The following is a 26317-nucleotide window of genomic DNA, read 5'->3' on the forward strand; positions in this document are numbered from 1 at the left end:
GTGATAACTCTCCTGCTCTTCTTCCACATAGTGCTGCGGGATCTTTTCCGTCCACCCGAGGGAGCAGACGGGGCTTCGATTTAACGTCCCATCCAAAGCACTGCACTGGGAGTGTCAGCCTAGAATTTTTGTACTCAGGTCTTGTGGAGTGGGACTTGAACCCACAACCAGCCATGACTCAGAGGTGAGGGTGCTACCAACTGAGTCACAGCTGACAACAGCGGCAATGCACTTAAAAAAGCTTCAAAGACTCAACCTAGGAAACCACATACACCAACCACATGCACCATATTACAAGTGCCAATCTTAACTTGTACAGGTGCCTGGTGCTGAGGTCAAACCAATGTTATTTGTTATAGATAGGTTAAGTGAGTAGGCAAAAAATTGGCAGATGTGGGAAAATGTGAGGTTATCCACTTTGGAAGGAAGAATGAAAAAACAAATGATTATTTAAATGGAGTGAGACTCCAAAATGCTGCGGTACAAAGGGATCAGGGGGTCCTAGTACATGAAACACAAAAAGTTAGCGTGCAGGTACAGCAAGTAATTAGGAAGGCTAATGGAATGTTGGCCTTTATTGCAAGGGGTATGGAGTATAAAAGTAGGGAAGTTTTGATGCAACTTTACAGGGCGCTGGTGAGACCGCACCTGGAGCACTGCGTACAGTTGTGGTCTCCATATTTAAGGAAGGATATACTTGCATTGGAGGCAGTGCAGAGAAGGTTCACTAGGTTGATTTCTGGGATGAAGGGGTTGACATATGACGAAAGGTTGAGCAGGTTGGGCCTATACTCATTGGAGTTTAGAAGAATGAGAGGTGATCTTATTGAAACATATAAGATTCTGAGGGGGATTGACAGGGTGGATGCTGAGAGGATGTTTCCCCTAGTGGGGGAATCTAGAACTAGGGGGCATAGTTTCAGAATAAGGGGTCGCCCATTTAAAACGGAGATGAGGAGGAATTTCTTCTCTCAGAGGGTCGTGAATCTTTGGAATTCTCTACCCCGGAGAGCTGTGGAGGCGGAGTCACTGAATATATTCAAGGCGGAGGTTGACAGACATTTGAACTACAAGGGAGTCAAGGGGTATGGAGAGAGAGCGGGAAAGTGGTGTTGAGGAAAAGATTGGATCAGCCATGATCTTATTGAATGGCAGAGCAGGCTCGAGGGGCCGAATAACCGACTCCTGCTCCTGTTTCTTATGTTCTTATGTTAGCTGACAGGTGCTAGAATAGGGTTCTACTACTTTGTTTATGTTCAAAGCCACATCCCAACGTTCAAAGGCAAGAACTCATTGGTGAAGCCTCTCCGTTTATTCCGCAGGGCGGTTTCACCAACTTGGCAAGAGTGGGGAGTGGGCAAAGAGAAAAGGAGAAGTGTAACCATGTTATTAAAATAAAAATAAAAACAGAAAACGCTGGAGATACTCAGCAGGTCAGGCAGCATCCCTGAAGAGAAAAACAGAGTCAATGTTTCAGGTCGATGACCTTTCGTCAGGCCAGTTCTGACGAAAGGTCATCGACCTGAAACGTTAACTCTGTTTCTCTTTTCACAGATGCTGCCTGACCTGCTGAGTATCTCCAGCATTTTCTGTTTTTATTTCAGATTTCCAGCATCTGCAGTATTTTCTTTTTTTTATATTAAAATAAAACTTTGTCACAAGTCCGCCTGCCTAAGATTTTTTGTTTTGGGTCTTCCTCTCTCCACAAAAATGTCAAAATTGTTTCTCCCCAGACAGTTGCGTATTTAATGCTTGCCCGTGCTCCTGTTTCGACTTGTAATGCTTAGTTTGTTGAAATAAAATGTGGGGGTTAAAAAGCATGTCATCCTACTTCCATTCAGAAGCTTGACATGAAACACAATGCATATCAGCTAATCTGTGCTCAGACATCACTCAATGCCATCTGTCTTAGTCATTCCCCTTCTTAATCTAACACGATCCACCACGAGTTGTTTTTTCTCCACGAACTAAACCTATTGATGGAATCCAGAAAGTACGTCGTCAAAACAAAACCCAGGGAAGACCACTGTCTGGCCAGGACCAGGACCAGACACTGGCTTGGGTTTATTTTAAATGAGGTGGCCGACTCGGTCGTGGCCTCTAATCTGTCTAGCGCGCTATCATGTAAACTATCACATCAGGCTTTGGCTGACTCCGCTGATAAAACTGTTTGGAGTATTTGGCAAACCTACATTGCTTGTACTGAACAGTTGACACGAACTGAATGCAGAGGAGCTAAAGGGCCACTTACCATTAGAACCTTTTTTAGAATCATACAGCACAGAAGGAGGCCATTCGGCCTGTCGTGCTTGTGCTGGCTCTTTGAAAGAGCTCTCCAGTTAGTCCCTCTCCCCTGCTCTTTCCCCATAGCCCTGCAAATTTGTCCGCTTCGAGTATTCATCTAAATCCCTTTTGAAAGTTACTGTTGATTCTGCTCCCACCGCCCTTTCAGGCAGCGCGTTCCAGATCACAACAACTCGCTGCGTTAACTCTTTTCTCCTACGTGCACCTCTGGTTCTTTGGCCAATTACCTTAACTGTTTTTGTTAAACTGGATCAACGGTGGAGATACGAGGGGAAAGAACAGACACACCCGTGCACACTGGAGTCTCGGGCCAAGTCTTATTACTTATATTAGTATTTATTGTATAAGTTTTATTACCTCTACACTGAGGAGACCAAACGCAGATTGGGTGACCGCTTTGTGGAACACCTCCGTTCAGTCCGCAAGCGTGACCCCGAGCTTCCGGTCGCCTGTCACTTTAATTCTCCCCTCCACTCCCAATCTGATCTCTCTATCCTCGGCCTCTTACACTGTTCCAACGAAGTTCAACGTAAGCTCGAGGAATAGCTCCTCATCTTTCGATTAGGCACTTTACAGCCTTCTGGACTTAACATCGAGTTCAACAATTTCAGACTATAAATTGGCCCCTGTATTTCTTTAATTTTTTCCTCTTGTTTCCTCACATGGTAGCTGTTAATGTTGCTGCCATCATCATTCACACATCATCTAGAGCCATCTTTTGTTTCTTAACTTGTCCCATTACCTCTCCTTCTGCCTTGCACTATCATCCCTTTCGTCAGTCAATCTCTCCTGCCTTCCATCCTATCAGACCATCCCTTTGTTCTTTCCTCTCCTCCTCCCTGCCCCTGCTTAAAAATCTCCCTTCCCTAACCTTTTCCAGTTCTGACGAAGGGTTTGATCCGAAACGTTGACTCGGTTTCTCTCTCCTCGATGCTGCCTGACCTGCTGAGTGTTTCCAGCACTTTCTGTTGTTATTTCAGATTTTTAGCATCCGTGGTATTTTGTCATTGTCTTATTACTTATTCTCCATTAGGCCGAGGGTAGAAATGCCTTTTGGGACACTCAATGTTCTGAGAAAACCCAACGGGAAACGACAGCGTTGCAGCTTCTTGCTTTGCATCAATATGGCCTGATCAATACGGCCTGGTCAAAACGGCCTGATCAATAATCAGGGATAGTCAACATGGCTTTGTCAAGGGAAGATCATGTCTGACTAATTTGATTGAATTTTTTGAGGGGGTGACTAGGTGTGTGGATGAGGGTAACGCAGTGGATGTGGTATACATGGATTTCAGTAAGGCCTTCGATAAAGTCCCGCACAGGTGACTGGTCAAGAAGGTAAGAGCCCATGGAATCAAGGCAGAGGGTGATGGTCGAAGGTTGTTTTTGTGACTGGAAGCCTGTGGCCAGTGGGGTACCACAGGGATCGGTGCTGGGTCCCTTGCTGTTTGTGGTCTACATTAATGACTTGGATATGAATGTAAAGGGTATGATCAGTAAGTTCGCGGATGATACAAAAATTGGTAGGGTGGTAAATAGCGAGGAGGGTAGCCTCAGTCTGCAGGACGATATAGATGGGTTGGTCAGATGGGCGGAACAGTGGCAAATGGAATTTAACCCGGAAAAGTGCAAGGTGATGCACTTTGGGGGGACTAACAAGGCAAAGGAATACACAATGAATGGAAAGACCCTAGGCAAGACGGAGGGTCAGAGGGATCTGGGTGTGCAAGTACACAGATCCCTGAAGGCGGCGGAACAGGTGGATAAGGTGGTAAAAAAGGCATATGGGATACTTGCCTTCATTAGCCGAGGCATTGAATATAAGAGCAAGGAGGTTATGATGGAGCTGTATAAAACACTGGTTAGGCCACAGCTGGAATACTGTGTGCAGTTCTGGTCGCCACACTACAGGAAGGATGTGATCGCGTTAGAGAGGGTGCAGAGGAGGTTCACCAGGATGTTACCAGGGCTGGAGCGCTTCAGCTATGAAGAGAGACTGGGCAGATTGGGTTTGTTTTCCTTGGAGCAGAGGAGGCTGAGGGGGGACATGATTGAGGTGTACAAAATTATGAGGGGCATAGATAGGATGGATGCTGAGGAGCTTTTTCCCTTAGTAGAGGGGTCAATAACTAGGGGGCATAGATTCAAGGTAAAGGGCGGGAGGTTTAGAGGGGATTTGAGAAATAACTTTTTCACCCAGAGGGTGGTTGGAGTCTGGAACTCACTGCCTGAAAGGGTTGTGGAGGCAGAAACCCTCACAACATTTAAGAAGCATTTGGATGTGCACTTGAAATGCCATAGCATACAAGGCTACGGGCCAAATGCTAGAATATGGGATTAGATTAGACAGGGCTTGATGGCCGGCGCGGACACGATGGGCCGAAGGGCCTCTATCCGTGCTGTATTACTCTATGACTCTATGACTCTAATACGGCCTGGTCAATAAAGCCTGGTCAATAAAGCCTGGTCAATACGGCCTGGTCAATACGGCCTGGTCAATACGGTCTGAGCAATACGGCCTGAGCAATACGGCCTGAGCAATACGGCCTGGTCAATAAAGCCTGATCAATACGGCCTGATCAGTACGGCCTGATCAATAAAGCCTGATCAACGCGGTCTGATCAATACGGTCTGATCAATACGGCCTGATCAACTCGGCCTGATCAACACGGCCTGGTCAATAAAGCCTGATCAATACGGCCTGATCAACACGGCCTGATCAATAAAGCCTGATCAATACGGCCTGATCAATACTGCCTGGTCAAGAAAGCCTGGTCAATACGGCCTGGTCAATAACGCCTGATCAATACGGTCTGATCAATACGGCCTGGTCAATACGGCCTGGTCAATGCGGCCTGGTCAATGCGGCCTGGTCAATGCGGCCTGGTCAATGCGGCCTGATCAATGCGGCCTGATCAACTCGGCCTGATCAACTCGGCCTGATCAACACGGCCTGATCAACACGGCCTGATCAACAAGGCCTGATCAATACGGCCTGATCAACAAGGCCTGATCAACACGGCCTGATCAACACGGCCTGATCAACACGGCCTGATCAATACGGCCTGATCAATACGGCCTGATCCCTCTAATTACTTTTGGGGCGCGTGGCCCTTTTAACGGGCTGTACGGCCCATTCAAAATTTCCGTGCACGCGCAGTTTTTCCGCTGTAAAGCCGGTAAGCGGCCTGCGCGGGACCTCCAGACCACTGCGCAGCCTGATCTCTCCTGGTATCGTCCATGGATGAGGCTGGGCTGTGATGGTGAGCTGCTAACCTCGCCTGTGTCTCTTTTCAGCCGATTGCTTGCCTGGCCTGGCCTGGCCCGGCCCTTTGGGGGCCAGCGCTCGAGTGGGAATCCAGGTAACGGGTAGCCGATTGTAAATTCCAGAGCTTGCTTAGAGGTCAGTGAATTGCTTGTAAATTCGAGCTTCTGTTAAGACGAACCCGGGATAAAACACTTTGTTTTTTGTAAAAAGAAAGGTGGTTTTACCCCTGTAACAAACTGTGACATCTGGCGTACGATAGACTCACGCTGAGTTGACTACAGGAACAAAACTTCTAAATAGGAACTTAGCCATACTGAGCCAGGGAGGTCCCAGGTCTGATTACTGCTCTGTGCTGCTTTAATAGACAGCTGGCGCACCAGTTGGCCTTGGCACTTCCAGCTAGCAAGGGGAGCTACAAGTTAAAAAGTCAGCCAAGGTTCCTACTCCTGGTGGCTATTTAGTTGAAAGCACATGCGTAGGAACATGGGAATGGACAGCAACCAGAATAGACCATCTGGCCTACCCCGGTGGAAATATCACAGAATCATACAGCGCAGGTGGCCATTCGGCCCATCGTGCCTCTGCCGGCTCTCTGAAAGAGCTCTCCAATTAGTCCCACTCCCCTGATCTAGAACCATAGCCCTGCATATTTTTTTTTCTCTATTTTAAGCATTCAGCCAATTCCCTTTTGAAAGTTACTACTGAATCTGCTTCCAATACCCTTTAAGGCAGTGCATTCCAGATCATAACAACTGGCTGTGGAAAAAAAAAAATTCTCCTCATCTCCCCTCTGGTTCTTTTGCCAATTACCTTCAATCTGTGTCCTCTGGTTAACGACCCTCCTGCCACTGGAAACAGCTTCTCCCGATTAACCCGATCAAAACCCTTCAATGTTGAACACCTCTATTAAATCTCACAATACCGCTCCTGCCACTCCATCGATGTTTTGTTGTTTCCAGGTACTCATCCATCTGTCTCTTGGATTTCCGAATGCAATCGCTGCCTCACTTGGCGGGCCACTCCATACGTTCCCCACCATGCACGCTGAATTCAGTTGACGATAGGATCAGGTTCCCGTGTGCGTCCAGAGCTCCCTAATCCCCCCCACCACCCACCACCAACTCCAATACCTCAAAAGTCCAAGATTGTCCATGAAAAATTGTCACTTGGACAAGGAGCCAGAATGCATCAGGCACCATGGAACTGGACTGAGGAAGGAAAGGCGAAAAAATTCTAAATAAAAGAGGAACTACAAAATAGAAGCCAACTCTGCGGGCAGACAAAATGGTCAAACTTAACAAAAGGAAGCTGCTTATTAGAACACGCTCCCAATCCAAGTGAGTAGTAGGTTGCTCTGCTCTGCTTAGAATCTGACGGACCAGTTCATCTTCCGGAAAGGCATTGGCCTGGCATTTATCAAACAGTCAGACCGCTTGAACTGAACAGAAGATTGTTCTTTCATTCCCCTCCCCCCTTTCCCAGCCCCGACACTTGCTTAAAAATCTGTTCCATTTCCTGCTTTTTTCCAGTTCTGACGAAAGGTCATCGACCTGAAACGTTAACTCTGTTTCTCTCTTCACAGATGCTGCCTGACCTGCTGAGTGTCTCCAGCATTTTCTGTTTTTATTATAGAAGATTAGCATATCCAACCTGGTGATCGGTGACAAGTGAACGTATGAACGGAAGGTGTGGCCCATTTTCAAGCAATAACCTGGACCAAAGCCAAGCCAAGTGGACCCACAGAGAGGGTTCGGTTTAACCAAAAGGAGGCCACCTGGCAAGCCCAAAATATCACGCGTGCATTATAAGGGCTGTTTCACCGTAACTGAATGGTCACCGTAGCGCCACAAAGCGCTGTCATTTACATTCCACGGCATTTTAAGAAGGCAGGTAGGTCTCCATACAGGTATAAAGACAACAGCCTAGAAATTGTGCTGCTGGAGGTGCGATGGACTTAAGCCCATTCTAAATTCAGGTGGTACCGTTACTTACCTACAGTCCCCACCGCCAAAAGCCCAATAACTCACTGTCCAGGCTCATTCATGAAAAATGGCCACTCCAACCATTCATAGTAATGGGCAGGAAATCATGGGCTGAGGTTCACTAGATTGATTCCTGGGATGTGAGGGTTGTCCTATGATGAGAGATTGAGTAGATTGGGCCTATACTCGCTGGAGTTTAGAAGAATGAGAGGTGATGTCATTGAAGCATATCAGATTCCGAGGGGGGATTGACAGGGTAGATGCTGAGAGGTTGTTTCCACTGGCTGGAGAATCCAGGGGGCATAGTCTCAGGATAAGGGGTCGGCCATTTAAGGCTGAGATGAGGTGGAATTTCTTCACTCAGAGGGTTGTGAATCTTTGGAATTCTCTGCCCCAGAGGGCTGTGGATGCTGAGTCTTTGAGTATATTCAAGGGTGAGATAGATGGATTTTTGGACTCTAGGGGAAGCAAGGGATATGGAGATCGGGCGGGAAAGTGGAGTTGAGGTCGAAGATCAGCCATGATCTTATTGAATGGTGGAGCAGGCTCGAGGAGCCGTATGGCCAACTCCTGCTCCTAATTCTCATGCTCTTGTGTGGAATTTCCCAATATGTACCACCTTGTTTTGCTTTTGTTCCTCTCTCTCTCACCGCTCCCTCCCCCTCACCCCACCTTCCCCGCCCAACCCCCTCGCACGTAGTTAAAAGCCACCTACGCAGATCACAAAATGAATACCGCCTGTTTAAAACAAATTATTTCCTGACAGATTCAATGCTTCAGGTCAGTGACTCATGTTCGGAGTGTTTGCAATAACTGCTTAAAGCAGTGGTAATCCAAACAGACATGATTAATTCATGGCAGCAGCAAAGTTGGTGTTAACGCGATTTGCCTGCTACATGCAGTGAACTGTAAAACCAAACAAGGTGAGTAACCAACATACTTTCAAAGATCAGAAAACCTCACGTAGTATCTGCCTCTCCCAATTGTCAGCAGTTGTGTCCAGAATCTCGTCACTAAGCTTGATCTTTTTTTAATGGATTACTATTGCTTTATACGCACAGCTATTCCAAACAGCCCCTCCCTCCCCTTGCAATCGTCCTTGGACCCAGAAAGGAGAAGCAACAGTATGATAGCAAAATACTGCGGATGCTGGAAATCTGAAATAACAACAGAAGAAGCTGGAAAAACTCAGCAGGCCAGGCAACATCCGTGGAGAGAGAAACAGAGTTAACGTTTCGTCACGAAAGGTCATCGACCTGAAACGTTAACTCTGTTTCTCTCTCCACAGATGCTGCCCTGGCCTGTTGAGTTTCACCCTTTCTCACTCTGTGTTAGTCCAAGTGTTCACGACCGAATGCCTTTCTTTTGTGCGAGAATGAACCTGTTCTCCTGCTTTTTAGGACACTTGTCGTCTCAGACAAGGCGAGGAATAAGGCATAACATCAGAAAACGCTGGAAAAACTCAGCAGGCCAGGCAACATCCGTGGAGAGAGAAACAGAGTTAACGTTTCAGGTCGAAACCCTTCGTCAGAACTGAGAAAAAAGCAGGAAATGAAACAGATTAAAAAGCAACAGGTTCGGTCCCGAATTCCTGCCCTTCCACTCCCACTACGCCAAATTTCCACCCGCAAAACAGGGCAATTTCTCGGCTAAAAAAGTTCGTTTAACGCTAACTAAAAGAAAAGAAAGGTCATCGACTTGAAACGTCAACTCTGTTTCTCACTCCACAGATGCGGCCTGACTTGCCGAGTGATTCCAGCATTTTCTGATTTTATATGAAAGAAAAGAAAGTCTTGCATTTCTATAGCGCCTTTCACGACCACCGGATGTCTCAAAGCGCTTTGCAGCCAATGAAGCACTTTTTGAAGTGGAGTCACTGTTTTAATGTGGGAAACGCAGCAGCCAATTTGCGCACAGCAAGCTCCCACAAACAGCAATGTGAGAACGACCAGATAGTTTTGTTTTTAATGCTGTTGGTTGAGAGGATAAATATTGGCCAGGACACCGGGGATAATCCCCCTGCTCATCTTTGAAATAGTGCCATGGGAACTTTGATGTCCGCCTGAGAGGGCAGACAGGGCCTCGGATTTAACGTCTGATCCAAAAGACGGCACCTCCGACAGTGTAGCACTCCCTCAGAGTGTCAGCCTAGATTTTTGTGCTCAAGTCTCTGGAGTGGGACTTGAACCCACAACCTTCTGACTCTGAGAGCCAAGGCCAACACCTACACAGTGCGGTTTCAGTCAATTAGATTCATGAATGATCAAGATTTGTTTTTTAAACAGATCAATGAATCGCTCTTGGAATGGTGGGTGAGCTTCTGAATGCTTGAAACTGCAGTGTAAATGGTGAAATCATCTTCTTTGTTTCAGTACATGTCCAAGTAGATCTCTCTCTCTCTCAGTCACCCAAGTACGCCTTTAGCAATTGATATGCATTCCCCTTCAGCCCGGAAGATTGATTCACAAGTCAAAGGTTAGTCAAAAGAGTAGAGTGAAGGGATCAGGTGACTCGCTCCTCTTTCCACCATTCCTGATACAATGCCACTTTCAACCAACAGGAGGAGGGAAACTTCAGAGGGCAAGATGCTCCTGTATTTCAATACTCGCAGCAAGTCCCATTCACCCATCACTCCCTGTGCTCGCTGACCTACATTGGCTCCCGGTCAGGCAGCGCCTTGATTTTAAAATTCTCATCCTTGTTTTCAAAACCCTCCTTGGCATAGCTAATCGCTATCTCTGTAACTTCCCCTAGCCCTACAACCCTCCGAGATCTCTGCACTCCTCCAATTCTGGCCTCTTGCCCATTCCCCGATTTTTATTTGCTGCACCATTGGTGGCCGTGCCTTCAGCTGCCTGGGCCCTACGCTCTGGAATTCCTTCCCTAAACCTCTCCACCTCTCTTTCCTCCTTTAAGATCTACTTAAAACCGACCTGTTTGACCAAGCACTTGGGCACCTATCCAAATATCTCCTTATATGTGGTTCGGTATACGTTACTGTGAAGCACCTTGGGACGTTTTACTACGTTAAAGACGCTATATAAATACAAGTTGTTGTTGTTCTAGTAGCAAATTGATAAAAATATTGGGCAGTAATTTCTGCTTCATTCCCCCCGCCCCAGGTCAGCTGTACATCTCCCTCCAAAATTCCAATAACCCACTGCTCATTCATAAAAAATGGCCACTCCAACCATTCATCGTAATGGACAGGAAATCACGGGCGGTGGGGTGGGGGTGCGGAATTTCCCAATATGCGCTCTCAGCATGTACCATCATGTCTTGCTTTTGCTCCACTTTCCCTCGCCGCTCCTCCCACACCCCTCCCACCCCACCTCGTGCACACACACATATTGTTAAAAGCTACCTGCGCAGATCACAACAAAGGATATCAAGAAGAATGCCGCCTGTTTGGAACAAATTATTTCCTGACTGATTCAATGCTTCAGGCCAGTGACTCATGTTCCGAATGTTTGCAATGACTGTGCTTAAAGCAGTGGTGATTCAAAGAGACATGATTAATTCACAGCGGCAGCAACGTTTTGTTTGCTGACTCACTGAGGCAAACTAGGTTACGGCCTCCATAGAAACATAGAAGATAGGAGCAGGAGTAGGCCATTCGGCCCCTCGAGCCTGCTCCGCCATTTAATGAGATCATGGCTGATCATCCAAATTCAGTACCCTGTCCCTGCTTTCTCCCCATATCCCTTGATCCCTTTAGCCTTAAGAAATATATCTAACTCCTTCTTGAATATATTTAATGAATTGGCCTCAACTGCCTTCTGTGGTAGAGAATTCCACAGGTTCACCACTCTCTGGGTGAAGAAATTCCTCCTCATCTCTGTCCTAAATGGCTTACCCCTTATCCTTAGACTGTGACCCCTGGTTCTGGACTCCCCGGCCATCGGGAACATCCTTCCTGCATCTAGTCTGTCTAGTCCTATTAGAATTTTATAAGTTTCAATGAGATCCCCTCTCATTCTTCTAAACTCCAGCGAATATAAGCCCAATCGACCCAATCTCTCCTCATACGTCATTCCTGCCATCCCAGGTACTCGCCTGGTCTGTACAGAGCCTCCAATGTGCAAGAGAGTTAATGATAGTCCCGGAGGCACTCTTCATTATTACCTTCTACTGCTGCCAACGACCAAGCCTAGCCATCAATAAATTGGCAACACCTTCCACCTCCTCTCCTTGACCTCCCATAAAAGGTCCCCGGTTTTCATAGTGGACAGCGAATCATTTTATAACATCTCATCAAAGATAGAATGACATGGCCAGATTGGAACAGCGTGCTCAAAGCGAGATGACCAACGCAAAGACCCGACCAAGGCTATCAGTTTGCAGTTTTCATGGGAAAATGGATGGAATCGCGGAACATAATCCCCAACGCCAGTAATAATCCCACAACCTCACCTAATAAAAATGAAATTTGATTTATCCAGTCCGCTAAACTAATGGTCCTCCACAGGATCTATTTTACCAACTTGAACCTGGAAATGCCACGTGATATTATTGAACACACACTTAACCTGTTTGTATCAATTGACCCGTCGACTATTTTAATCGACTATTAAACATAAATGGGCAGCATTTCTAAAATAGAAGACAGCAAAATTATACGAGTGCGCCGAATGATCAGATGATAAGATCACTCAGCACCATTTCCCGTTTAATTAGGAATTAAACTTTCTTTTACAAACTGCTTGGAAATCTTTGGAAAAGTCAACGTCAAAAATTCCCTCCGATGCCCCATCCCCCGAGAGAGCTTTAAAACAGCACGGTAATGAGATACCAAACAGCAAATGCTTCACATCCGATTTCCTTTTAAAGGTACAGGGAGTCTAACAGAAACAGATGTGAAGTAAATAGGAAATTAATCTTTTCAAAAGTGGATCTTAAAAGTGTCTATCCCATTACCGATAGTTTGGGACAATAAGGCAGCTCCTAACTCTCGGCCCATGTTAGAATGCGGCCCAACACATAGGAGGTTAAACTGGTCATTCCCGCCCTCCTCTTTGCCTTATTTCTTTGTACAGGAAACTCTCTGTTAACCGGCAAAATTCAGGAGTAGGTTCAGGTAAGTTTTACTTCATATTATTGGCCGTTCCTGGCTCTGTGGCTGTGTAACCGGGGTTCCTGCACCTGTTGCTAAGCAACAGGGATGCCTGGATCTTGTGGCCGGGGTTCCTGCACCTGTTGCTAAGCAACAGGGAAGTCTGGATTTGTTGCTGTGTACGGAGCTCTCCTACCTTTTAGTATACCTCTCTGTAATCTGCACTTTTTGATAAACTGGCACCACGTCGGTCCCGTCGGTGCCGGGTAAAAAAGAGTTTCCTGTAGTACGAAGACACAACTCACTTGCTACTAGGCCTGTGCCTGAATGGGTGCCAGAGCTACCTAATTATAAAAAAAAAAGACTTACAGATACTTAAAATATCAAATAGAAAGTCTGCAAGCCCGAATTCACTTTCATTAAAGAAAAGAACTTGCATTTATATAGCGCCTTTCACGACCTCGGGACCAATGTTCCCATTAAGTTGCGCGGCTGCACGATGCTCCGGGGTTGTGTGCAGCCGGCTGTTAAGTAGAAAAGCCGCACGTGCGCGGTATTTGAAATGGGCCACGCAGCCTATTAAAGGGGCCGCGTGGCGCCCAAAAAAATTACAGGGAACATTGCTCAGGACGTTCCATAGTGCTTTGCAGCCAATTAAATACTTTTTGAAGTGTGCTCACTGTTGTAATGCAGGTAACACAGCAACCAATTTGCGCCCAGCAAGGTCCCACACACAGCAATGTGATAATGACCAGATAATCTGTTTTTAGTGATGTTGGTTGAGGGATAAATATTGGACAGGATACCGGGGATATTGCCTCTGTTCTTCTTCGAAATGGTACCACGGGATCTTTTACGTCCACTTGCGAGAGCAGACGGGGCCTCGGTTTAATGTCTCATCCGAAAGACGGCACCTCCGACAGTGCAGCACTCCCTCAGCACTGCGCTGGAGTGTCAGCCTAGATTTTTGTGCTCAAGTCTCTGGAGTGGGACTATGAACCCACGACTTTCTGACTCAGAGGTGTGAGTGCTGCCCACTGAGCCACAGCTGTCACTGCATCAATAATTCCCGTTTACCATAATTAATCAGGAAAGTTCCTTGAAAAGAGCTCAAATCGAATGTGCTGTATGTTAGCACTTGTTTAAATATTTGCTTTTCACCGACTTTTTCGCAACCCATGTTTGCTCCCCGCCCCCCGCCCCCCCCCTGTATTGAGGCAGGCCAGAGTGAAATGGGGCCACCTCACCCTTTGTGGTGAGTCTCTGTGGACAGGTAGGAGTCCTGGAAAATGATTGAGGAGCAGCTCCCTTGCAAAAAGCTGATGCTTTCTACTCAAGAGGTCCTTCAGTGCTGTGTCGGGTTTTGTTGGCACAGCAATGTCTGCTGATCAGCTGCACACAGGGGTTAGAATGCAGCCAAAGCTACCGATACAAGTGTTCCGCTGTTACAATAACAACTTGCATTTATGTAGGGCCTTTAACATAGTAAAACATCACAAGACACTTCACAGGCGCGATTATCAAACAAAATTTGACACCGAGCTACATAAGGAGATATTAGGACAGGCGACCAAAAGCTTGGTCAAAGATGTAGGTTTTAAGAAGTGACTTAAAAAGGAAGAGAAAGAGGTAGAGAGGGGAAAGGTTTAAGGAGGGGAATTCCAAAGCTTGGGGCCCAGGCAGCTAAAGGCACAGCCACCAATGGTGGAGCGATTAAAATCGGGGATGCGCAAGAGGCCAGAATTGGAGGGGTGCAGAGATCTCGGGTTGTAGGGCTAGGGAAGGGCGAGGAGGCCATGGAGAGATTTTGAAAACAAGGATGAGAATGTTTAAATCGCGCCGTTGCCAGAACAGGAACCAATGTAGTTCAGCGAGCACAGGTATGATGGGTGAACGGGATTGGTGCGAGTTAGGATGAGCTCAAGTTCACAGCGGGTGCGAGGCGGGAGGCCGGTCAGGCGAGCATTGGAATAGTCGAGTCTAGAAGAAGACGACTTGCATTTCTATAGCGCCTTTCACGACCACCAGACGTCACAGCCAATGAAGTACTTTTGAAGTGGAGTCACTGTTGTAATGTGGGAAACGCGGCAGCCAATTTATGCACAGCAAGCTCCCACAAACAGCAATGTGATAATGACCAGATAATCTGTTTTTGTTATGTTGGTTGAGGTATAAATATTGGCCAGGACACCGGGGATAACTCCCCTACTCTTCTTCGAAATAGTGCCGGGCAATCTTTTATGCCCACCTGAGAGAGCAAACAGGGGCCTCGGTTTAATGTCTCATCCGAAAGACGGCACCTCCGACAGTGCAGCACTCCCTCAGCACTGCACTGGAGTGTCAGCCTAGCTTTATGTGCTCAAGTCCCTGGAGTGGGACTTGAACCCACAACCTCCTGACTCAGGGGCGTGGGTGCTACCCACTGAGCCACGGCTGACACTCAGATAACAAAGGTGACATGAATCTTGTCATTCATGAGGAAATAACATGAAATGATACTGGGTGGCCTGCTGGTGGCGACGTCCAGGGAGAGTATAAATACTCGGGCATGGGCCCAGCTTGCTCAGGACATTCTTTAACAGGAACTAGTGAAGGACACAACTAGATCTCCATGTTGAAAAACAGTTGATTAAAGCCTTGTTTAACGCTTACACCAAGTGCCTAGTCATTTTCTTATGTCAAAAGATGTGGATGAGGGTTTCAGGAGCAGATGAGCTGAGGCAGGGGCGGAGATTGCCAACTGTGAAGGAGATTCTCGGTCTCCCAACAGCAAGAAGTAGCAGAATATAAAATCCCAGCGTGTTGCTTGCAGCATCGGAGAACACGATCCAATGCCCTGGGCAAACTGTAGATTCTGCTAAATCAGCACTTCAGTTTGCAAATCAGTTTTTGCCTTTTGTTTTCCAACCCACGCAGAGAGAAAGGGGAACAGGAATGAGCCACGGATCAGTTCTTGATCGAGAAAATAAAGCTGAGCCTCCTGCAGCCAGTGGCAACCCCAATGTAGATCTGCTGGACTCACTAAGGCTGATCAACAGGTAGACCAGCTTTTCAACCGGATCTTGCTGATATAAAAGCAGGTTTACCCTTCTTCAGCGTTAGAAAAAAAAACCCAGTGGTAAATGACTGGCTTTCTTTTTTTGCAAAATTGTTCAGTTGTAAGTGATTGTGAACAAGGCGCTCGGGCCCATTCGTGCAAGACAAATGATCTGCAAGCGTGACAGAAGTGCGACACCGTGAGGTGTGCCGGACACACACCTGATGCATGACTTTATACTCTCAGCCCCGGCTCAGTGGGCAGCACCCTCACCTGAGTCGGAAAGTCGTGGGTTCAAGCCCCACTCCAGAGACTCGAGCACAAAAATCTAGGCTGACACTCCAGTACAGTGCTGAGGGAGTGCTGCACTGTCAGAGGTGCCGTCTTTCAGATGAGACATTAAACCGAGGCCCCGTCTGCTCACTCAGGTGGACGTAAAAGATCCCACGGCCACTATTTCAAAGAAGAGCGGGGGGAGTTCTCCCCGGTGTCCTGGGCCAATATTTATCCCTCAATCAACATCACCAAAACAGATGATCTGGTCATTATCACATTGCTGTTTGTGGGAGCTTGCTGTGCGCAAATTGGCTGCTGCGTTTCCCACATTACAACAGTGAGAACACTTCAAAAAGTACTTCATTGGCTGTAAAGCGCTTTGGGACGTCCGGTGGTCGTAAAAGGCGCTATAGAAATGCAAGTCTTTCTTTCTTTACTCATCGATCTCCCGTGGGGTTGCTCATGGGAACAGGTGTTTTAGAAGGACAAGAATGCCAGACAATGTCATTCACAATGTATAGTTCTGCTAACATGGAGCTGTGTTCCTTCGTGGCCACAAAGTCCAATCGTTATTAAGTAATCAAAGGCTCAATGATAACAGCTTAATTGTGGTTTGGTCAGGGAGCTGGAATGTGTGTCAGTTTCAGGTTGCAACTGAAGCGCACAGTATTTTGAAAATTATTTTGCATCTGCAATAAAGTGCCATGTCTGTGCGCGCACATATCGAGTGTAAGGGAGTTTTGAGCCTAACTCAGTTACACTTAAAATTTCGCGATCTTTGGCACTGGTTTGGCTGATTGTGCGGATATAACGAGCGGAAACTCTAGCCGATCGGTTTTAATACACTACAAGCAAACGTCCTGCGGCACTGCTTTAAGTTAGAAGGTGGGCTATTTTATATCTACGGGAAGACAATACAGCGGGAAATGTAATCCTAGTATTCTGCTGCCAAACAGTTGCCGTATGTCCCTTTGAGGCCACAAGGTGCAATGCCACCACATTCTTGAAAGGAAATTTATGGTGGGGCAAGTTACAGATCGCGCTCGTTTGTGGGAAGATCAGTTGAGAAGCCGCGGGCGTTCTGGCTCGTGTATTCAAACAACTATTAGGAAGGACTGAACAGTCCAGGGCTCTTTTCTCTAAAAGAGAAGGCAGAGAGGTGACCTAGTAGAGGTCTTTAAAATTATGACGGGGTTTGATAGGGTATATGGGTAGAAGATGTTTCCACTTGTGGGGGAGTCCAACACTCCGGACCATCAATATAGGATAGCCACTAATAGATCCAATAAGGAATTCAGGAGAAACTTCTTCACCCGGAACGTGGCGAGAATGTGGAACTCGCTACCACAGGGAGTGGTTGAGGCGAACAGCACAGATGCATTTAAGGGGAAGCTAGATAAGTACATGAGGGAGAAAGGAATAGAGGGTTATGTGATTGATAGGGTTAGATGAAGAAGGGTGGGAGGAGGCTTGTGTGGAGCATAAACACTGGCACGGACCAGTTGGGCCGAATGGCCTGTTTCTGTGATGGAAAATTAAGTGTGATACAGAAATTTTTGCATTCAACAGTATGTGTTACCTGGAAGTTGACATAATACTTTGGATACATGGGTAGATTGAGCCCAACCCGCATAATGGGGTTAAAGATTTCAGTGCAGTATGCAAATAGCAGTGCTCAAGAGGCAAATATTCATATTCAATTTTCCAGGACAGAGTGGTGTGATTTATTGATGGTAAAATAAGTTCGGACATTGTCAGGCTGTATTTTATAGCTAAAGGCCCATGGAACAATTCATCATCAGTCAATATAATTAATTTGGAGGAAAAACTAATGAACAAAAAAGATGAAAGGACAAATATTGAATTGGACTGGACTGTTCTCCATAGAACAGCAGAATTTGAAACGCATAGCGTTTAAATGGTTTCTACAAAGTACTGCCAAGTCACCTAATCAGCCCATTAAACTGTCACGATGGTTAAAATCATCAGTGTTTGGCAGTTCCTATTGGCTGTGCTGCTCCGCACTCCATACAGTCCTTGTAAATTTTGCTCAGTTCCTCGGGATTCACTGTACGACTCCCAAGGGGTCACTTGAAACCAATTTATCTAAGTGTTGGGATTGATGCTGCAAAGGGAAAATTAAATTACTGCAGTTCTCCTAATTTGATGCAATTCTCCATCCAACGGCCCCAGACACGGCAGTGACAGCCTGTCTGCATAGGACATAGCACAGAACTACATTATTAAAGCTAATAAAGGAACTGGACAGGACGACAAGGTTATTGGAGTGAACCATGCTGCCTCTAGACCTACACATTCTTTTAATGTCCCCCACCCTTCATCCAATGTCCATTATTGTTTTATTCGTTCGCGGGATGTGGGCGTCGCTGGCAAATATTGCCCCATCCTAAATTGCCCCTTGAGAAGGAGGTGGTGAGCCGCCTTCTTGAACCGCTGCAGTCCGTGTGGTGAAGGTGCTCCCACAGCACTGTTAGGGAGGGAGTTCCAGGATTTTGACCCAGCGACGATGAAGGAACAGCCGATATATTTCCAAGTCAGGATGGTGTGCGACTTGGAGGGGAACTTGGAGGAGGTGGTATAACAACAGAAAATGCTGGAAACACTCAGCAGGCCAGGCAGCACCCATGGAGAGAGAAACAGAGTTAACGTTTCAGGTCTGGGACCCTTCATCAGAACCCTTCTGATGAAGAGTCCCAGACCTGAAACGTTAACTCTGTTTCTCTCTCCACGGATGCTGCCTGGCCGGCTGAGCGTTTCCAGCATTTTCTGTTGTTATTTCAGATTTCCAGCATCCGCAGTGTTTAGCTATTGCAGGTGGTGGTGTTCCTATGCGCCTGCTGCCCTTGTCCTTCTAAGTGGTAGAGGTTGTGGGTTTGGGAGGTGTTGTCGAAGGTTCCTAGGATGCTCTCAAGGTCACTGCAAAACCAGAGCCCGTCCATGACTGCAGCCCAGGTAGACCTTCCTTCTGATTTTACCCCTCTACGCCTCCCTCCCTCAGCTTAGATTCATAGAGTTGTACAGCACAGAAAGAGGCCCTTCGGCCCATCATGTCCGCGCCGGCCATCAAGCCCTGTCTATTCTAATCCCATTTTCCAGCACTTGGTCCATAGCCTTGTATACTATGGCGTTTCAAGTGCTCATCTAAATGCTTCCTGTATGTTGTGAGGGTTCCTGCCTCTACCACCCTTTCAGGCAGTGAGTTTCAGATTCCAACCACCCTCTGGGTGAAAAAGTTTTTCCTCAAATCCCCTCTAAACCTCCTGCCCCTTACCTTGAAACTATGCCCCCTGGTTAGAGTGACCCCTCAACTAAGGGGAAAAGTTCCTTTCTATCTACCCTATCTATGCCCCTCATAATTTTGTACACCTCAATCAGGTGCCCCCTCAGCCTTCTCTGCTCCAAGGAAAATAACCCCAGCCTGTCCAGTCTCTCTTCATAGCTGAAGCGCTCCAGCCCAGGTAACATCCTGGTGAATCTCCCCTGCACCCTCTCCAATGCAATCACATCCTTCCTATAGTGTGGCGACCAGAACTGCACACAGTATTCCAGCCGTGGCCTAACTAGCGTTTTGTACAGCTCCATCAGAACCTCCCTGCTCTTATATTCTATGCCTCGGCTAATGAAGGCAAGTATCCCATATGCCTTTTTAACCACCTTATCTGCCTTGAGGTGCTTTTATCTTGAAGGAATGCCTGTGACACAAGACGTTGACTGGACTCCTAAGTGCAAACCACGTGGCCTCCAGAGAACCAAAATCATTGTAACCCATGGTGATGTGGGCCCACGCATTTACAATCCGATCAATGGCTGTAGTGCGGGGATCTAGTTCTACGAGTCTGCACTGTTTTTGCAATCAAGTCTCCGTATTACACAGCTGCATCAAAAGGTCTCCGGAGACAAGCAACCAAAAAACAAATCTGAACATCGGAGAGTGTTGCAGATACGTCACTCTCCCCAGACTGGAACAAAAATAAAAGTAATTATTGAAGAAAAAAGCAAAACGTGCTGGAAATACTCAGGAAGTCAGTCAGCATCTGTGGAGAGAAGAGCGGAGTTAACATATCAGGAATAGACCCTTCATCCGAACTGTTCTGCCCTTGTGTATTGTGGTGTATTTGGATTTCCAGAAGGCATTCGATGAGGAGCCACATAAAAGGTTACTGCACAAGATAAGAGCTCACGGGGTTGGGGGTAATATATTGGCATGGATAGAGGATTGGCTAACTAACAGAAAACAGAGAGTGGGGATAAATGGGTCATTTTCTGGTTGGCAAACTGTAACTCGTGGGGTGTCACAGGGATCAGTGCTGGGGTCTCAACTATTTACAATCTATATCAATGACTTGGATGAAGGGACCGAGTGTACTGTAGCCAAATTTGCTGACGATTCAAAGATAGGTGGGAAAGCAAGTTGTGAGGAGGACACGAAGAGTCTGCAAAGGGATATCGATAGGTTAGGTGAGTGGGAATTTCTTCTCTCAGAGGGTCGTGAATCTTCGGAATTCTCTACCCCAGAGAGCTGTGGAGGCGGAGTCACTGAATATATTCAAGGGGGAGATTGACAGATATTTGAACTATAAGGGAGTCGAGGGGTATGGGGAGAGAGCGGGAAAGTGGTGTTGAGGCCAAGATTGGATCAACCATGATCTTATTGAATGGCGGAGCAGGCTCGAGGGGCCGACTGGCCGACTCCTGCTCCTGTTTCTTATCTTTGTTCTTGTGTAACTCTTCCTCCCTTGGCTCCCACACTTGGGCTGCCAACTCTCCAGGGTTGGTCTGGAGATGGGGCAAACAGGTTGTTTGAACGAGAGTCAAGCATCATCCAATCGGGTAATGAAGAGTCTGGTCACGAGCCAATTGGCGCGGGAAGGCGGAGCATCACCAGGATGGGCGTGTTGGGCGACCAATGGTGGAGCGTTGGGGGGGGGGGGGGGTGGTTGCAGGCAGGAGGTCATGTGAGGAAGCCTCCAGGAATACGCCCAACCAGAGTTGGCAACGCTACCCCACACCTGAGCTAGAGACCTGACATTAGTAGTGCGGGAAGAACTGCAGGCTCCAAGCGATAGTCTTTCTCCCGCTGGCTGCTCACGTTAATTGATCTCAGATTGATCTGGAAAAAGCAGTTGCTCTCAAAAGCAGGAAATACAAATCCAATTCATTTTTTTCTATCTTCTACAAAATCCCTCCTATATCCCCCCCTTCCCCTCACCCAGACCCCCTTCAGTTAGGCAGCCATTAGAATGCCGTGTCCTGTTTTGGCCAACCTGCTTTTAGAAAGATATCAAAGCCAAAGAGACAGTTCAGAAGACAGGAACCAAGATGATACCCCAGGGATGAAAGGTTTTAGTTATGAGGCGAGAATAGAGAAACTGGGGCTCTTTTCATTCGAGCAGAGAAGCTTAAGAGGATTTCTGATACAGGTGTTCAAGATTATGAAGAGTTTTGGTAAGGTAAATAGGGAAATACTATTTTGACTGGTCAATGAATTGGTAACTAGAGGGCATAACTTTAAAAAAGGGTAATGAGAAAAGGGCAAGGGAATGGTACAAAATATATAGCTCTTCAGAGGACTAGCAGAGGCACGATTGGGCCGAGTGGTCATCTTCTGTGCTGTAAAAGTCTATGGGGGAAACATTGGGTGTAGCCCATTTTGGGGCACTAATATCGGCCAGGCGCAAAGTTTAGTACCCGGCGCTAATTATCGCCTCCGACTGCAAAATTCGCTTCTATCGCCCCTAGAGGTGATTTGAGCGCTAAATCAGGCGCTACACACCTCTCTTAAGGCGCAAACGTCAGGGAGTGAGCTGCTACCTCAGAGCGCTGGCGAAGCTCAGGCGATGCCAATTACCATGGAAGCCAGACAGACTGGCGCTGTCCAGTTCTTAAAGGGGAGGGGCCGTCTTGCTGGACAGCCACACCCTGCTCATTGCAGTCTTGAATCTCGGCCTGGAGAGACCTCAAAAGCAATTGTGTTGGAAGCACCAATGGACAGGCTGAGGGAAAGAGCTCAGCACTTTGGAACCTCAAAAGTGGTGCCGAGGGCCAAAACTCCTTAGGACAGCGTTAAAACCAAAAATGTTGCCAACAAGAAAAGGCAGGAAGCGCCTGCCTTTAAATAGCGCTCCCCCAGCCCCTTTCTGACTTGAAAACATTCCCCTCTACCTATCGTTGCTAGCGGCAGGCGCTAAGGCAGGGGGCGCGACTCAATATCCGGTCTGGGGCGCTACCGGGGCGTTACATGCTTGACTGACGTCACGATCTGCGGGTGCAGGAGATCGTGGCGGTAGTGTTTAGTGCCGCCGCAAAACGACCGGTCAATTTCGTGAGCGCCGCTAACATCGCCGCACCCAGGCGCTAGCTGCTTTGTGCCCCATTAACGGGAGTCGCAAAGCAACCAAATTTTTCCTCCTAGGATTTTATCAGGACCCATGCTGGGTATACGGTTCCAGGGTGCCAGTATCCCTTTGACGTTCCTGAGCTTGTGCAACTCAGTTTCCGGCAAACAATATCTGCAGGACAAAGCTTCCCAAGTCACAACCATTTTATTTCATGAAAAGGGGATACCATGTGACCACAAGAATCTTTGAGAGCTGTTCTTGCCCAGGCCTTTTGTGGATCCACAGAGTAGGCCGTCTTTTTCCATTTCTGTGCTTGTCAGCTTGCAATTTTCCCTTTTAATGGGTAGACAATTGGGTGCTGGCCAGCAGAGAAAGGGACAACCCCCGGCTGTTCTCTAGAATCATGAGCATTACCAGGGCTTGAGATCTGCCACATTGCAAAGCTAGTAAATGTGAATGCCAGTACTTCAAAAAATATATTATGAAGAGTTCCAGTAATGGGTAGATACATAAATGCATTTAAGGGAAATCTATATACAGTACTGTAAGTACATGAGAGAAAAGAATACAAGGATATCTCTCCTGCTTTCTATCCTATCTCTGACCTTCCCTTTTGTTCTTTCACCCCCTCCCCCTTTTCCCAGCCCCCACTTGCTTTAAAATCTATCCCTCTTCCTGCTTTTTTTCCAGTTCTGACGAAAGGTCTTCGACCTGAAACGTTGACTCCGTTTCTCTCTCCACCGATGCTGCCCTGGCCTGCTGAGTTTTTCCGGCGTTTTCTGTTGTTATTTCGGATTTCCAGCATCCGCAGTATTTTGCTATCGCACAAGGCTATGGTGACAGGGTTAGATGAAGTTGGGAGGAGGGAGGCTCGTGTGGAGCATAAACACTGGCATGGACCGGAGGGGCCGAATGGCCTGTTTCTGTGCTGTAAGTAAATGGATCTCCTTTTGTGGTACAGGGCCCTACAGACAAGGAAGGTCCCAAGTATGATCGCTGGTTTGTGCAGATCTTCAGCCAGGATGGTGGTAGGTCTGCTTTAATTGGCTTACAGAGCCTTAAGGCTTTGTGGGAGAGGGGATGAAAATAAAGAGAGGGTGGAAGGAGAGAATAAAATTGGTCAATGTTCTAACCCTGTGGAATGTGCAAGTGTAGGTGCCGGGCCTGGTTGAGGTGTCCTTCACCCTTGGTTACTGGCATTGTTTTGGCTTGTACAGGTATATGAAAAATGATTATTGATTGGATGGATGACTGGAAGAAAGCTGGCACCGTGGGAATGACTCGGCAGGATTCAGTCCCTACAGGAGCTGGCAGAAAACTGGAAGGGGAAAAACAGTCCGCCAGTAATTTTTTAAAAAACCTTGCTGAAGGATAAAGACTGACAAATCTAAAGTTTGTGCTCTTTTAGGACCTGTCTAAAATCTACGAGACGACACAAATCTCAATCTTACGAAGGGCTAAACAGAGTTCGGCCTCTACCCTGAAACAACATTTTTAGAATGATAGCCTTGTGACCTGACAATGAGACATTGCTTGAAAAGAATGATTGTGCTGACCATTCAACCCCACAAACAGCGAAAGGCTAAAGCTCGGTATGTAGTAATATATCATGTGATAAATTTAGACCCCCAAATCCAATGAATAGAGTTGACCAGATAATTGTGAGAAATCTCCGAGGAGGCAGGCGGTTCAAAAGATTCAACCTCTGTGCATATCTAGGGTCCCTTTCCGGGAACTCTACAGGTCCAGTCCCTTCAGGCTAAACAGCAACTTGCTAGTGAGGTGGTCCACTCAGAAGACCATGGTCACCGGAACTTTGCGGTTTGACCTTGGAAGAGGTCCATTCTCTGTGTGGGTTTGCTGGTCTTGTAAGGAGCAGATGTCCGGCCTGGCATTGGTTGACAGTACCAAAGGCTAAAGTAGCCGGGAGCACCTGCTGTGATTTAGAACAGGGACAGGAAGCGACGCGGACACACACATACACGGTTAGAGACAGAGAGAGAGAGACATACACACACAAGCGAAGACACAAAGACACAAGAGGGGAGAATGTTCATTTGTACAATTGTAAAGCTTTGTGTTAGCTATGCTCCCAACACTTGACTGTTGGCAGAAAGCAACAGCACCGGTTGAGAGAACATCTGCCACAGCAGTGAGCCACAAGCCACAACTCAACACTCACTATCTGGACCACCACCAACCTACAGCGTTGCAAAGGCACATCTGTGATCTGCAAAGGCACATCTGTAACCCTGCCCTCCGTGGACACAGTTCCAGCTGTGTCCAAGCGGAGTGGGGCTTTTTTTTAAAACATGAAGTCGACTTCCCCGGCCCTTGTCCTATATTACTGACACTAGCAGCGAGTCTGTGCGGACAGCATCAGGAATATTAGTTTGCCTGACAGATGTTATCAACAAATGGAAAAACACCCACTGGGAAATTTCCAGCCCCAGGTGTTCAGTATTGTTTCATTGAATGTATTGATCTAGGGGATTCAGGAGATTAAGTTCAAATTAAGTGGAAATTCTATATGCCCTGAGGAGTATCCCTTTCACTGGGTCCTAAAGGTGCAACTCTTAACAAAGGACACAGTTCCCTTTGGCGTGACATCAACTTTGCATGTTAACTATGTTCAATTATGCTGCCTAATACAAAGAAGACTTTACAGACAGGGAGCTATTCTACTGACTATTACACAAGGATTTTTGTTTATTCATTCCGGGATGTGGGCGTCGCTGGCAAAGCCAGCGTTTATTGCCCATCCCTAATTGCCCTCGAGAAGGTGGTGGTGCGCCACCTTCTTGAACCGCTGCAGTCCGTTTGGTGAAGGTGCTCCCACAGTGCTGGTAGGGAGGGAGTTCCGGGATTTTGACCCAGTGACGATAAAGGATCGGCGATATATTTCCAAATCAGGATGGTGTGTAGCTTGGAGGGGAACTTGGAGGTGGTGGTGTTCCCATGCGCCTGCTGCCCTTGTCCTTCTAGGTGGTAGAGGTCACGGGTTCGGGAGGTGCTGCCGAAGAAGCCTTGGCAAGTTGCTGCAGTGCATCTTGTAGATGGTACACACTGCAGCCACGGTGCGCCGGTGGTGGAGGGAGTGAATGTTTAAGGTGGTGGATGGGGTGACAATCAAGCGGGCTGCTTCGTTCCAGATGGTGTCGAGCTTCATCCAGGCAAGTGGAGGGTATTCCATCACACTCCTTACTTGTGCCTTGTAGCTGGTGGAAAGGCTTTGGGGAGACACTCGCCACTGAAAACCCAGCCTCTGACCCATTCTTGTTGCCACTGTATTTATGTGGCTGGCCTCGATAAGTTTCTGGTCAATGGTAACCCCCCCCAGGATGTTGATGGTGGGGGGTTCAGTGATGGTAATGCCGCTGAATGTCAAGGGGCGGTGATTAGACTCTCGCTTGTTGGAGATAATCTTTGCCTGGTACTTGTGTAGCGCGAATGTACTTGCTATTTATCAGCCCAAGCCTGAATGTCATTCAGGTCTTGCTGCATGCTTCATTATCTAAGGTGTTGTAAATGGAACTGAACACTGTGCAATCATCATCGAACATCCCCACTTCTGACCTTATGTTGGAGGGAAGGTCATCGATGAAGCAGCTGAAGATGGTTGGGCCTAGGACACTGCCCTGAGGAACTCCTGCCGCGATATCCTGGGGCTGAGATGATTGACCTCCAACAACCACAACCATCTTCCTTTGTACTAGGTATGACTCCAGACAGTCGAGAGTTTTCCCCCTGATTCCCATTGACTTCAGTTTTACTAGGGCTCCTTGATGCCACACTCGGTCAAATACTGCCTTGATGTCAAGGGCAGTCACTCTCACCTCACTATCTTCTGGCAGTGGGGCAGTGGGGCGGTGGGGCAGTGGGGCAGTGTTGTCAATCAGCTTATTTAGTTGTAGGGGAAAACTAAGATCAAACTGAAGCCAATACATTCATCATGCGATATTCTCAAGCTGCTCTTATATTGTTCTTTTAACGCTGATTCTGTGACCATGGCTCCTAGCATTTATGCCTCTGGGTCTC

The 26317-nt window shown here is 47.2% G+C and overlaps 1 protein-coding gene across 9 annotated transcripts in view; it reads right to left on the bottom strand.

Annotated features, from left to right (window-relative positions):
• agrn (agrin) overlaps positions 1-26317 on the bottom strand; it is a 540540-nt gene that overhangs the window by 298737 nt on the left and 215486 nt on the right. The gene's annotated exons all lie outside the window — the stretch shown is intronic.

This window comes from Somniosus microcephalus, chromosome 25 (genome assembly GCF_052327205.1).
Source record: "Somniosus microcephalus isolate GS21.2 chromosome 25, FLI_Smic_1.0, whole genome shotgun sequence".
Classification (NCBI taxonomy): domain Eukaryota; kingdom Metazoa; phylum Chordata; class Chondrichthyes; order Squaliformes; family Somniosidae; genus Somniosus; species Somniosus microcephalus.